The 16,263-nt window shown below is 35.0% G+C and overlaps 1 protein-coding gene across 6 annotated transcripts in view; it reads left to right on the forward strand.

Annotated features, from left to right (window-relative positions):
- EPHA6 (EPH receptor A6) overlaps positions 1-16,263 on the forward strand; it is a 928,471-nt gene that overhangs the window by 824,728 nt on the left and 87,480 nt on the right. The gene's annotated exons all lie outside the window — the stretch shown is intronic.

Genomic DNA, 16,263 nt, shown 5'->3' on the forward strand with positions numbered 1-16,263 from the left:
AACTTTGCTGTATTCAGTTACTCCAGAATAAAATGCAACTTTAATATTGTGAATGGAATATTTTATGCATTACTATATTTGCTTTGTAGAAATGTCCTCTATTAATTTACCAATGATATTTTTCAGTTTCTTCAACAAAGAAATATAGTTCTAAGGAAAATAAATTAATTTCTCATTGTCTGATATATAAAGTAGCCATGTAGCAGTATCTATTGATCTTTTAATTTGACCAAAAAGCTTCATAAAAATAAGTCTATCAGTTCTGAAAACAATTTGTTCAGTTTAGAAAAAGCAGTATTTTCAACTCCATTTTTAAATTGGAAAATATCATAATTATTTTCACTTCTCTCAAGGTCTTTATTTTCATTTATCTTTACAAATTTATAACTTAAAACAACTTTTGAAGTTATAGAACAATGAACATAAAATTTTTCCATTAAGCACATTATTTCCAATGCTGAAGAATAATGTTTAAAAGTATTAAATATTCAAAATGTAATATTTATAAAAATTGCAACAAATACGATCTACTAAAAAATAAAATATGATGGGAAATTACTAAACTCTTTGTGGCAGTGAGCCTATATAGATAGACTTCAAATTTAATAAAATAATATTTTAACTGCTTTTTAAAATGGTTAGCTTATAACTAAATGTAAGATACTGATGAAATGCAGATTACTGAAATTTTTATACATATGTAAGTTTTGTTACATCAAATCTAACAGGCAGACTCTGTCTTATGGGATTATAAAGACTAAGAGGCCTAGGACAGTGCTGTTTAAAATTTAGATTGGACCCCAGACTTAAATAGCAGATTTGGTAACCAGAATATTAACACTCTAAAACCTGCCTTTGAAAAGCTGTAGATTATGTCTTGATTAAGAAATAAGTCTCTGAATTTAGAAGGTATCAATTAAATGGCAAATAATATAATCAAGTTTTTTTTTAAGTCTCAGAACTACTTACTGTTCAGAGGTTTGACTTTAATGAACACGGGCATTCAGCACTTAAAATACTAAAGCTCTTGCCTTTAAAGACTTTATACTTTGATAGGGTAGAAGGCTCATGCTGCCTTGCAATTCAATACATTAAGTGTTGTCATGGGAGACTTAAAAAGAAGTATAGAAGTACCAAAAAGCAGAGTTTGAAGAAGGCTTCACAAAAGGTCAAAATTTGAACCAAATCTTAGGAGAATTTATTAGGCTGACAAGTGGAGGAAAGGTAGTCCAGATGGGGAAAGAAGAAAGAGAAAAGACATGGAAATGCAAAAAAGTGAATGGGCATATTGATGAAAATTTGGGGCCAAGGGCAATGGAGGGGCCAATTTTCCTGGAATAATTGTAACGGTACCTGAGTGGCACTCCAACAAATTTGAAGGTTTTTGTATAGCAACTAGGAGACAGACACTGATTTATTTAAACAGGAAATAACAAAAATAGATGCATGTCTTACAAGATATTATTAGGGCCGGGCGTGGTAGCTCACACCTGTTATCCTAGCACTTTGGGAAGCCAAGGCGGGCGGATCACCTGAATTCAGAAGCTAGAGACCAGCCTGACCAATATGGAGAAACCCCATTTCTACTAAAAATAAAAAGAAAAACTCCATGTAAAAAAAAAAAAAAAAAAAAAAAGATATTATTGACAACAGTGTGAAGAAAGGAAGGAGAGTTTGAAGGACAGGAGGACTAGCAGCAGACAGACCAGTTAGGCATTACTGCAATAAACCAGAATGGTCATATGGCTTTAATTAAGGCAATGACAGTTGGAATAAAGAGGAGGGAAGAGAAATAACATAAATTAACATATGTTGTACATTATATGTTCATTATGATTCAATAACTAATTGGATATGAATTGTAAGGAAGAAGGAGGATTTAAAGATGGCACTAACATTTCCAGATTGAACAACTGGTTAAATGGAGATGCTGTTAATCAAGACAGAGAATCCCTATTAGAGATGACCTGGCTAATGGTATTAGATTACAAAGCAAAAGTATAACAGAAGATATTCTATTATAACAAAATTATAATAGACAGATATTCTGTCTCAAAGGCAAGATAATGCCAAATGATCATTGGCATTCTGTCAAAACTTTGTTTATAAATTTTAGAGCTTTCTCTGAATGTACTTAGTCCCCAAACACTTTTCACATTTCCTCTGAAAAAGAATGAGATAGTTAGAAACCCACCTAGTGAAGATACATGTCAATTCAAGCAAACCCTGTATAATAAAATACAGAGGAAGAATGGTCATTTATATGAAAAGGATTCTTTGTTTTATAAAAACATCTGCATGAAAATAATTTTAAAGCAAAAGCTCCCTTGATACATATATATTTTTATGTATAATTCAGGTTTTTTAAGTTGTATCTATATATAACTTTCTTTGAACGTTTATTTTACCTTAGATGATTTTGACTTTTCTCTTGCTGTGTAACTATAATTGTTATTTGCTCACTATTTGTAACCTTTTTTTTTTTTTTTTTTTTTTTTTTTTTTGAGACGGAGTCTCGCTCTGTCGCCCAGGCTGAAGTGCAGTGGCGCGATCTCGGCTCACTGCAAGCTCCGCCTCCCGGGTTCACGCCATTCTCCTGCCTCAGCCTCCGAGTAGCTGGGACTACAGGCGCCGCCACCGCGCCCGGCTAATTTTTTTGTATTTTTTTAGTAGAGACGGGGTTTCACCATGTTAGCCAGGATGGTCTCGATCTCCTGATCTCGGGATCCGCCCGTCTCGGCCTCCGTAAATGTTTTTATAATCTGTGTCAGGAAGGATTTGGAGGAAAGAGAGGCTAGGAGGGCTTATAAACAGGAAGACATGATGGATAAAGGTTGGATTTTGTGGGGCCGTTGTCGGGGTGAGGTTTGTAATCTTCAAGAAAAAAATATCTTTAGAACAGTATGCTACATGGAAGCTATCCTTTTCTAATCCAAATAGGGCCAGAATAGACATTTTCCATTCAAATGACTGCCAATTTAGAGACCCACAAATCACAACAAAGAGCCATCAGAACTGGTTAAAGAAGACCGTCAGGGAGGATTGGGTGAGCAGTGCGAGCCTAGCTCTGGGTATGGTACTGAACTGGTCCTCATGTGGAAGAGAAGCAGAAGGGCCGTGGGATCCCGAGTGGCCAGACCAGAAAGCAATGTGACAAGAGAGATTACCCTCCAATAGTGAGTCTTTCAGAGCCCCATTTAAAAATCGTATGCATGTAATATATAAGACAGTATTAGCCACATTTCAAAATACACTAAAGTAAATAAAGAATGAGATTTACACCTAAATATAAGTAGAAATTCTAATATTTTCTTCTTCAACTTGAGTGTTCTGCATGCCGTGCTCTAGGTCTAAGACATATTCATTCACTGTGTACTTTACACAGTTTATTATGGAGTTACCATATTTCAGGCACTATTCTTTGGAGGGCCAACTGTGAAACAACTTTGCTAATTATTAGTCCCAAAAAGGACCCCCATTCCATGAGGAAAATAGCAAAGATCATCACTGTGCCAACCACCAGAAATGGGAGTCCATATATACTTATGCCCACTGCATCCTGGGCTACTATGTAGGTCCACCATGCACTGGTTACCTATTTCCCTAAATCCAGTGAAAGAAAACATGTTCACAAGTTATGTGAAATGGATTTCTTTCTTATAGATAATTAACAAGGGACAGAAGTCTTGGATCCATTGTGTGTGGGTCCCCCAAGGCTGAAGACAGCTGAACAGGAAAGATGTAGTCTTGATGCGAATGCCCCACTTTCACAGCTGAGGGACCCTAAAAGGCAGCCCATCCTGGATTATATACCTCAGGGGCCACATGACACACTGGGCAAAGCCGTAAAGGACATCCTGCTCCCAGGAAAGAGAGGAACAAAACTCAGGCTGTCCCATGCAGTTCCTTCCTAACTCAAGCTATTCAGTTTCCTAAGAGGGACAGGTTTCAGGCTGTTCCTCCCTATCTGAGGATATTGCATTCCCAGCACATTCTACTGTTATTCTTCACAAGCAAGCAAGAAAGAGAGCTGGGTTGGTCCAAGACCATTCAAAGAACTCTACTGCGCCACTAACCAAAAATAAAGGGATTATTGAGAACAGATAAATGGCTACACAAGAATAAGGCCAAGAGTAACCAAATATGGCATATAATAAAACTCATATATTGTCCGAGAGTGGACAGTGCAGCATAAAAGGCAACAAGAGTTTAGCAGAAGATTTTTCTGGTATAGTATGTAAACCCTGAATTAAAATACATCAGGTATCAAGTCTTTTCAAAGGAACTTTAAAATCTGATAATGGCATGAAAACCAAGAAATATGGATTGTAGGCCATGATAGAAGGAAATAAATGCACAAAAATCGGATTTAGATGTGAACTGAGGCCTTGTTTTTACATGCCAATTCTGTAATGAGATTACAAAGCACTTATGAGAGATTAGTGAATGATTAGGGTCCATACCTAACAATAGATATATAATTAGTGTTATGTGGCTAAATTAATTTGCATAAAAGTTACTGATAGTTCACATTGTGTCTCCATCTGATTATATGGTCTCCTGTCTGGTTATAATTTAGGTGCTAAGAAATCGCTGCCTTTTCTGAGTTTGACACACATTCACATGGACAACTGTTTTATAACCAGTTCCAGAGCAGGGACTCTCTCATTTGAATATTGCTAGGCAACCCAGTCTTAAACTTACATTGAAAATGCTAAGCCTCTTTGCTCTCAATTATGGAAATGAGGTCCTATTTACCTAAAAAGAACATTAAAAGATATATTATGGTGCACATTCATCCATTTTAAGAGATAAGTTTCATTTAAAATATAATGGCAGTTAATGTTCAGATTTAAAAAAAAAAATTCTCATGAGTAAACTTCTTTTATTATATTTTGAAGATCAAAGCAAAATGGAAGAATCATTTATTGCAATACTTGTTAAAAATTTTATGAGTCCTTGATTTTAACTTTCAATTGCATCGATTTTGTGTTATCCATGGCAAATTTTGGTTTTGTTTCTTTGACAGCAGCAATTCAGTGGAAGTACTTTCTTTGTTGAAATACAGAGCCTCATTACTGACAATATATAATCTGCATAATTACAGTTCTGTTAACATCTTAATTCTGTTTACTTTGCATTCATAGGACCTCTTCCAAGCTCTAACACTTAACCTCAGTTATTCTCCATAAATTCTGAGAAAAGTCAAATTTTCCATCCGTCTAAGAAGACATTAGCCTATACCCAACATGGAGATAATTATAAAAAATAATGAAGCAGCATGAGGGGAAGGTATTTAATGTGTGTTTTAAAGTTGGGAGAGATTCACCTTCACCTAATTTAGGTGTTTGTGAATTGGCTTGACTTTTTGAAGTTAATTTTTAAGCCTTGAACATGTCCAACTTTAAGAATAAATATTTTAACACAAGTGAGATCTGCCTTTAAGTACTTTCATTAACACGGGTAAATGAGATTTGTCTGGAGATCATGCTTAACCTTTTAGTAAAACATACTCAGAACTTTCAGTCACTTTGTCTCTTAAAGGGTTGGTGTAAAAAGTTTGCAGCAAGAAAAAAAAATGAAAAGTTTCAATTACAATTATATTATAACCAATGCACTGAATAAAAGGACTCGCACTGAATTAAAGGGCTCACACTGAAAAATGTTACTGATTTCTTGGATTCTGAAGAATAAAACTTCATCCATTGAAATTCTACCACAGGATTCTCTGTCATCAAGTCACTGGTGGTGGGGCTGACACTGTGCGAAGATGCAATACGTGGTAAAATGCATTTTACACTAAACTCTACCCTAGTTCAACTGGGTCTCAGCTGAAAAATTACTTGCACCCAATTTTTCTCTAAGGCTTGACCAAGCTAAAAATGGAGGGGATTTGACTGCTTTAGGCACAAAACAGGCACTTAGGTAGAAAATCATGAAACCAAATGTGTTAGTCTGCTTTCGCGCTGCTAATAAAGACATATCTGAGACTGGGTGATTTATAAAGGACAGAGGTTTAATTGACTCACAGTTCCATATGGCTGGTGAGTCCTCACTATCATGGCAGAAGTGAAGGAGAAGCAAAGTCACGTCTTACATGGTGACAGGCAAGAGAGAACATTTGTAGGGGAACTCCCATTTATAAAATCATCAGATCTCGTGATAGTCACTACCATGACAACAGTATGGGGGAAACCACCCCATGATTAAATTATCTCCATCTGGCCCTGCCCTTGACACGTGAGGATTATTACAACTCAAGGTGAGATTTGGGTGGGGACACAGCAAAACCAAATAACCTACTAACATAGCATAAGCTACATATAGCAGCATAAATAGAATATAAGAACAAGTTCCTTCAGAGAATTCACTGGGAAGTTCAAAGAAAGGAAATGGCCCTTTTTTTTAGGCAAACCTAAATTCAGCCACATAAGAATAAAGAAAAGTGAGAAAAATAGCAGCATTATCAGAATGCTATGATGTGAAGATTTAAAAAACTTATTGTTCAGTAAAAAAGGTGGTAAGGAAATAAACCTTGGAAAAGTGAAAAACATTAAAATCCAGGCTAGATAAACCAAATTCATCTATTAAGAAAGGAGCTATGCCACTTGGGAAAAACAACAAAATGCCTATTCACAAAAAAAATAGTTCTATGATAGATACTATGCTAGTAGTCAATCAAAACCATTCAAACGTATTCACCATTATAATTCGCTGATGAGGAAGAAATCGATGTGCCAATACTAGGTTTCCTAAACTCACAGGAAAACAGTGCTCTTGATCCAGCAAATGTCTGAAAGATTAATTCATGAAGAGAAAATCTGACAATTTTGATACACCTTTTTCAATATAAAGTTTTTGTAAAGGATATTCTAATTATCTAATACAAAAGATATATTCTTAAAAATTAGTAGTCTCTACATCTTGAGCCCATTTGTCAGAAAGCAAATTCATCACAATGGAGATGAAAAAGAAACATACGTAACAGACGAGACAGAATATGTGCTAAATGCATGGTAAGAGTCTTCTCCGATAACTGTTTGAGGTGTGAACACCATAAACATCAGCTTGGATCATAGGCATAGAGACCCAAAATCTTAATGGTACTTGTCTGGGATGATAGTTTCAGAAGGACACGGAACTTTTATGAAATACACTTCTTAGGTGAACTGACAATGGTAGATGTTAAGCATATGGTGGAAAATGGGAATTAATACAATACCAATGGAAATTACTGCATAAAGAATTACTTCCTGAAAAGCCCTCATCTACGAAGCTTAGGAAACAACAGTTGGTGATCATTACAGAGTGATTTTTAGTAAAAACAAATGAAAAAGATTTTGAGATTATCATACACAAAGGAGAAAATGACTGATAAAATGTGAGCTTCATCAAAAACTTTGAAAATAGATCCATCTGGCTCAGTCATATATACTATTAAGAGGGCAAGTCGGGCTTTGAGAAAACCTCTATATTTTATTTGTACAAAGCACGTACAAAAAAAAACCCTAAAAAAACAAAAACAAGAAGTCCTTCTTACATGTAATAAGCCTTTTGTCTCTTCAATGTGTGTTTTAAAGAGAGGACTCTACTCAGGAGGCTGAGGCAGGAGAATTGCTTGAACCTGGGAAGCAGAGGTTGCGGTGAGCCGAAATTGTGTCACTGCATTCCAGCCTGGGCAACACAAAGAGACTCCATCTCAAAAAAAAAGAAGCGGACTCTAAGACATAGACCTGGGAAGTCATTATTTAACACAAGAGAATACTGAGAAACTCCAACTTTCTTTTCAGCACTCAAGATTTGGTGTGTCACTTACAAGGGGTTGTTTTGTTTCCATTTTGTCCTAAGATAACATTTCCTATAGATTTGTGATGAGCAAGAGATTTTATCTATTACATTTTTTAAAGCTTCTCAACACCTACAGTAATATACTACTTAATGACTTCTTTATTAATTGCTGATAATAAACCAATAAGAAATAGATAGAAAGAAAGAGATTGAAATTATAAGAACATTGTCTTTAGTACAGTTACATTCATTTCTTCTCTGATATCATTGTTAATCACAACCCACTGTAAACCTAAAACAATCTTTAACATATTGCAAAAGAAATGAAAAATCTGCCATAGAAAGAAGTAAATGTAGCAAATGTTAAAGCACTTACAATGATGGGTTAGGACATTCCCAAGCAGACAAGAAAATTCACAAACAGAGGGGAAAAGTCTCTAAAAGCATATTTAACACAAAAGAATATCTATAGCCTTGATAAGATCCAAGAAAAATGATTTATTAAATCATAGAATACATAATATTTTAATACTTATAAATATCTGCAATGCATCTAGTCCTAAATACTAATCAGTGAAGAATAATCAAATGCCAGTCACAATTCTCAAGATATTTTCTGTACAATTTGATGAATAAGAATCTCATGAAATGCCAAGTGCTCTTTGTTCGTGTGTTAGCAACATTTAGCATTGTCTAATTGAGTAACTCTCCCTGTTCCCATGATTCTAGAACAAACCCAGACTAAATTGATTTACTGAGAAAGATCAATCAGCACATGTCCAGCAAGCAGAGTGTACAATGTCATTGCCCCATCTTGCTTGTGCAGAAAAAAAGACAAAGTAAAACTGTATACAAACATGCTGACTTTTTTTTTTTTTTGGTAACTTTTTTTTTAGGTTCAGAGGGTACATGTGCAGGTTTGTTACATGGGTAAATGGTGTGTCACTAAAGTTTTGTGTATGAATTATCCCATCACCCAGGTAGTAAGCATAGAACCCAATAGGTAGTTTTCAACCCTCACCTCACCCCCGTCTAGTAGTCCCCAGTGTCTATTCTTCCTTTCTTTATGTCCATGCATACTCAATGTTTTGCTCCCACTTAAAAGAACATACCTTCTGACGTTAAACCTAGAGTTTCAAAGGTACCAACACAGGAAATAAAGTTATAACTGATGTTTAATTGCTAGTTTCATCTCTGATGTGAAAAGAATGCTTTTTTCCTTCAACAATAAATAGCTAAAAAGAAAAACGTGATAAATACCGGACAAACCACATGAAATCTTTATGGGAAAGTTTACTTATTCCCAGGGTAAAAAACTTCACATCAATGGCAAATAAAGTGAAAACATTACCGGTTATTTACGCTGTTTGCAACAGACACTATTGGCTGCCCATTCAACCTCTCTTGTTATTTCTTCCTGGCAAATGAAATCTTGACATTTGGATGTTTGCAATGAGCTCAGATCCAAGAAATAAATCAGGATTTATATGTCAGTTATAGTTATACCACTATCCTTAGGCACTTAAGTTTTACACTTTGACCGATCACTTAAATATAATAGAAGTGAGATGAGGAATTTCTGGGAAAATTTCTAGTTGAAATCTATCAAAAATAGGTTTGAGTGGGGAGCTTTCTAGTACTGGCCCTTTCACTTTCTTTATTGCTTTGAATATGGTTTTGGGAGGACATAATGCTTGGAGCTGTGACAGCCCTCTTGCAGACATGAGGCAGCAAGCCTAAGGAGTTAAACCCAATGCTGAGGATGGCCAAGTAGGAAGATCTGAAGAGCCTGGGTCTCAGATGAAATTGCTGAATTTCTGCATCAAAACAAACAACTTACTCTTGTTTTTTATTTGTAATTTAATTAAATGTTTTATTTGCTTAAGCCCCTGAGTATTGGGTATTATGACTCTATGACTTGTATCTGAAGACATTCTACCTGATAATAGTAATCAACAACTATGAAAACTTCCATATTAGTAGATAACAGAAATAGAAAAATAATAAAATGAGGAGTTTAAGTAATGTATCCCAACAATCACACAAACTAACTAGGTATAAGGATACTATAAACATAGTTAGTTTGGGGGTCCAATAATCACAATTTATTCATTTTACATATATTCTTAATATTATTAGTCACTAAGTTAGGCAGTGGGGATAAAAGTGCTGTGAGGTGATAAATATGTTACCTAGCTTGATTGTGGTTATGATTTCACAATGTATATTAAAAACATCAAATTTTATACCATATATATATAATTTTTGTCAATTATATTCAATAAAGCTGAAAAAAGTGCTGGGGAGAAAACTTTAAATGATCATGCTATTGTGTATGTAATTATAATCTGAGATTCTATACAACAAATGTGTGAATACCTACTGTTTTGGTAGGTACTATTCTGGTCACTGGACATATTCCAATAAATAAGCTTTCTTTATACAGTTTACAGTCTTGAGGATGGCAGAAATAAAAAATACTTTTTAAAAGATTTTTAAAAAGATAATCTCAGATAGTGATAAATATTGGATATATAACAAAAGATAAAAGTGAGTAGCTACCTTGAAAAACATGGCCAGGAAATATTTCTTTAATAAGGTTGTCACCTTTGAAATAAGACGTGAAAATTGTAAGGGTACCAGCCAGGAAAAGATTTGAAGTCAGAATATTCAAAGATGAGAGAAAAACAAATACAGCTCCTAAGATGGGAACAAGCTTGGCATATTTTAAAACTAGGAATAAAGCCAGGATGGCTGACACTCTGAGAGGTAGGAGAGAATGTTAAGGAACCAAGGACAGAAGAGCCAGATGCTGTAGGAACTCAAAGGTTGTGGAAAGGAGTAGAAATTATATTCTATCTACAAAAGGAAGCCACTGGAAAATTTTAAGCAGAGGGCGACATATGATTTGTGTTCTAAAGAGCTCGCTCTGGCTGTACGTTGAGAATGATTTAGAGAGGGGAGGGGAGAGAGATAGCAAAGAGATTTGCACAACCCTAGACAGGAAATGATGGTGCCTTGGTGTATGCTGGTAAAGAAAAAAATGAAGAGTGGTGAAGATACTTGGGATATCCCGTGGCGATAGATCTGCTTGGGGAATATACATATGTATATATATATTTTGTGTGTGTGTACATTTTGAGTTTTTCTTTTTGTTCTTCTAGATGAGGAAATTGAGGCCCAAAGAAATGATTTACACAAGTCACACAGCTATTCCATGGGAGACTATGTCTGTTAGCCATTGCAGTAACAATGTTTGGGGAAAGTGCCTGTCGCACAATCAAATCCTCCTTCTTCCCCAGTAGTTTCCACTACAAATTCTCTTCTGTCATATGCAAACTCCCTTCAGTGTCTCACCTCTGAGACTCTTGGAGAAAGCAATGGATATCAGCAGTTGAAAGTCTTTGAAGGTTGGGGAAAAAAGAGAAAGATCTCTTAGTCTTTGGTGATAAATGTTACAAATGCAAACATATCTCAAAATGGTTTTTTTTTTTTATTTTTCTTACCAACCTTTTCAAATTATTCTACAGTGAATATTGTACTTTTATGGTAAAGGAAAGAAAACAGTATATGTTATAAAACTATAGAAAGAAAGAGCTCCTGGCAGAGTTCCAAGATAGCCTTCTGTTTGGTATATTTAAAATGTCTTCTTTCTGGTATTAGTCAGTCACTAAATAACATGTTCGTTTGTTTTAATGCTACTGCTTTAATCAAAAAGATGGCTGGAGGTCACTTCACTAGGCAACGTTTATTTTTAAATGAAAGATAAAGAGATTAAGGAAATGAATATTACTACTACTGATTTTTTAAATGGAATTCTGGGCAATATACCAAGAAACCTCAGATTCTTCCCCAGAGTTTCAAATCCAATACCTACTCCTCAATGTCACCATAGGGCCTACCATAAGCCCCAGAATCATCAACTTTTCCTAACCTATAAATAATGATTAGGAGATCTGAAGCTAGAGAAAATGCTACAGAATCTTCAAGTGTGTTTTTTAAAGATAAAAAATGTTAAATATTGTAAAAACATATCCATATCCTTATTAAGAAATAAATGCCTTTTTTTTTTTTTTTTTTTCATTTACTGTATTTTCCCACCTGGCTATCTGTTGGTTGGTTTGTGCTAGCTACTTACTGATCAGGCTTATATAGGTCAAACCTTTGCAGTCATGATTTATTGCAGGAAAGCAAAAGAAAGCCACTGAAAAGATGACTGCACAGAGCTTTCCTCAAACTCTCCCTTGGGCCTCTCTGTCTCTTCAAGGAACAGCTCTGAATGCATCTATGATCCATCAATATTTTCATATATTCACATCATTCCCTGTTCCCATTAACATAAACACACAAAGTTTCGCTGTACCTAGTTTTGCTTCTTTAAACTTGCAGTAAGAACAGGGTATTATCATATGAAGCATACACATTACTCAGTTGTTTAACCATCCTCTTAATCAGTGTATAATATGTGTCACAAAAAGGCAGCTGCTAAATGAATTATACATAAAGGTAATGCTTTCTAGATTACTCCTGCCTGTATATATTGCATAATTTAGGTCTTGGTCCTTAATTTTCTTTTTATGGAAGCTGAATCATTACCTTGTTCTTTTAGTAGTCCAAATGTTTGTGTTTCATGTATGCTATAAAAGTAAACTTTTTAAGAGAAATCAACATTTTAAATTTGTGTTTATAGCATGTAGTTTTCTAAAGGCTCTTTTTTTTTTTTTTAGGAAAATTTTCAGGCTGTGTTTCTTAGTTAAGATGAAACTATGTTTACTTTTAAAAATAATTGCCACTGAAGGAAAAGCATAAATTTGATAGAATCAAGTTGTTTTCTTATATAAAGTAAAAACTAACAAAGAAGTCAAGGAATAAACTATTATACCCTCATCTCCATGCTACCCTCTATAGGTTCCATAGTCAAGGCATTTCAGTAGCCCAGTATGGATATGGAGTCATTAAGAAATGGAAATATTGCAGACATAATATGGTAGAGAAAACAGTAGGTTTGAAACTTGGAGCTGTGACTTTAATCTCAGCTTGACCATAATTCAGTGAACAGACATGGATCATTAATTTGAAATCCTTATACCTCGGTTTCCACATCTTGAACAGAATTAATAAAACTGACCACTCTATTTTACAGAATGTTATAAGAACCAACAGGATAATAAATAAGCTAAATCATAGATCCTTAGCCGCTATTGGAACTAACAACATAGGAGTCACCAGAAACACTTATTGAAAAATGCAGATTTCCAGTTTCAGCCGCTGAAATTCATTTTTATTCAGTATGTCTGAGGGAAGAATAGCAAGAATTTCCAATCTGGAAATTCAGATTTTTAATAAACACCCAGGTGATTGTGAAACAGGTTATCTAAGGGTTCCATCTTGATTAACTGCCCTGCTGCAATCTAGACACATATCCAATTATTTCCTCCTCCAGCCTTACACATCATTAGATAGGACGGAAGTCACAAGCAGGTAAAAGAATTGTCAATACAGTGGAAAAGGGGAGGAAATAGGAAGGAAAGGGAGTAAACAATGGGAAGTTAGAGCTGTTCTGGTTACACTAAGCATACTACACAACATAAATTAATAATTTCCCTGACATTATTCTTAGCATTACACTATTCTATCTCACCCACACACTTTTAGTTTCTAACATAAGATAGTTTTTCATGTAAAACATGCTTTATAATGAAGAGTGAGATTATGAGCGCTAATTTATTTCTCTGTTGTTCTTTTTGCTGAATTTAGTATTTTCCCTTTTGCTACCTTTTTCTTGCATTTTCTTCTCTTTAATATATCTATGACAATTATTTTTCTCCAATATAGACCAATGTAAAAATGTATGTCCCTTCCATGGCACTTACTGAAGACCTTAAAATTTTGTGAAAATACCTTTAAACTATGATATAACTGTAACCAATGGCCAGAACATAAACCACTTTTCTTAGTTGCCTCAGGTGCTTAATTTTATCTCAGAGTCTTAAAACAATTATGTATTATTTCAGATTATGCCATCGAAACTTTAATATCTCTAAAGTCAATGGTGTTTTAAGGCACTTGGAAATGATTAGGTTTTGCTTGAACTCCAATACACCTTATGGGAAATAGAAAAAAGTGTGGGAATTGCAGTTTCAAGAGTTTTGACCTAGAATAGCCCCCTTGTTCGAAGGTGAAATTCATATTCCACATTCAACATTAGAAACTACAGTAGTCTCGGCCGGGCGCAGTGGCTCAAGCCTGTAATCCCAGCACTTTGGGAGGCCGAGACGGGTGGATCACGAGGTCAGGAGATCGAGACCATCCTGGCTAACACGGTGAAACCCCGTCTCTACTAAAAAGACAAAAAACTAGCGGGGCGAGGTGGCGGGCGCCTGTAGTCCCAGCTACTTGGGAGGCTGAGGCAGGAGAATGGCGTAAACCCGGGAGGTGGAGCTTGCAGTGAGCTGAGATCCGGCCACTGCACTCCAGCCTGGGCCACAGAGCGAGACTCCGTCTCAAAAAAAAAAAAAAGAAAGAAAGAAACTACAGTAGTCTCCAGATCACTTTATTAAACTGCACATGCGGAGGGGGAAAAAAGACATAAAAGCATGATAAAACAACACCTTTGTAAAATCTTCATCAAACCATGCTACCAAAGGGTCATGATACATTTGTATACGTATGCCCTCTTGTGGTGAATGAGCGGAACCCATGACATTTGGAAAGGGTTCTGAAAATCAGGGAAGAGCAATTTTGATTTTTGTTTTTCTTTCTTAGTTTAATATTGTCTGAGATAGAAAATGTGCATATTAATAAGCCATGATAAACCAGGATTTTTCTTAAAATGTGTATTTATTAAAAGCTTAATAACCCTGAACTATTTACCCAGAGAGGAAAGAGCAAATGAAATTGTCTGCTAATATTTAACTGCGAAGTTTCCCAGACTTGAATTGGGATTCCAATAATGGACTTTAAACTGATTTAGTCAGTGTTTCCATCTATAAAATTTAAGATATAATTAGAAACAAAATCCCAGTAAAAAGATCAAATGTAAAATTAGAAAAAGGAATTATTAAAGTGAAAAAAGTTTGTGTTCAGAACAAATCAGGTAGAAGAAAGAAAGGAGTAGAGAGAAACTGACATGGAAAAGAGAATAAAACGTGCAGACTTTTCGGTGACATTTTTAAATGCCAATGCTAAGTTATCTTGCATGTGAATGAAATTTATGCTTTTGAGAACATTGAAGAGATGATGAAAATGTCCCACAGGGCAAGAGGGCAGCTATGATTTCAGAGCAAGGTATGAGGCAGAGTTTCTACATATTGGCTCAGTATATCAAATGTCCTATACTTCATAATCTAATTGATACACATGGGGGAAAAAACAGAGAGATACAAACCCAACAACCTGACTGAACTCTAATTAAGGAAGAGAAAAACAGTAAAAGGTTAAGCCTGAAGAGAATATTAAAATATAAGGTACCACAGTGATCTTCTATTGTACTGGAAAAGTTACCAGAGGTTATAATAGCAATTGCAGGCACTACTTTGAAAAATAAGTGGTTCTTTTTATGCTTATATGTTAATGAATTTTGAATAAAATGATTATAAATTATTTTCCTGCACTACCACAGATTATGCTTTAATATATATTATCATAGAGTTTAGAACACATTTGTTCAAGTAAGAGCCTCCCATTCTATCTCCACCATTACAATTTATTTAAGTACTAGAAATGGCACGGAAAGATATAAGGCATTTTAGTACCTACTAGTATCATACAGGAAACTATTTGTGGATGGCTATTGTTCTTATTCTGAATTAGAGAAATATAAGGAAATCTGAAGAGCAGAACATTACCTTTCTGTGATCATTTAAATTCTGTTTCTGGCTACATATTCTTCTGTGTTTTTTTGTTTTTTTTTTTAATTTCTACTCTTGAAACCCTATAAAACATTGACAGAAAGAGGATTGTAATAACAATCATATATAATAGCATTCATTAAGCTCCTTCAGTATTTTGCACTGCTCTCTTGATTTTTTAATATCGTTGTCTATTCATTTTCACTAGCTATGTAGCTTTCAATTTGTGAGATTAATCTAGGTCACATTTTCATCAATATAGTTTCTAATAAAAGTTTTTAAAAACTCATCATGTCTTGCTACTCCCTAGATTGTAGCCATCCTGCCATTCACGTTGGAAAGAAATGAAGTGCAGAGGAATCTGAACTGTGTAATTTGAAAGGTGTTGAGACCAGATTGCAAAGTTCCTGTCCCTCAGTGTATGTAGCTTGAATTTAGCTTGCCTGGAACAATTCAAAATAAAAGAGAGGATAAGTGAGGCGGGGCACAATTTACAAGAGACAAACAAGAATGGAATACAAATGTGGCACATTCTGACAGAAATATGCCTCATTAAAGCATCATTCTGTGAGCTCGCTTGATTTGCCTGTATTGTGCCCAGAATCTTAGCTGCCATAGCCAGAGA

Source organism: Papio anubis, chromosome 2 (genome assembly GCF_008728515.1).
Source record: "Papio anubis isolate 15944 chromosome 2, Panubis1.0, whole genome shotgun sequence".
Taxonomy (NCBI): domain Eukaryota; kingdom Metazoa; phylum Chordata; class Mammalia; order Primates; family Cercopithecidae; genus Papio; species Papio anubis.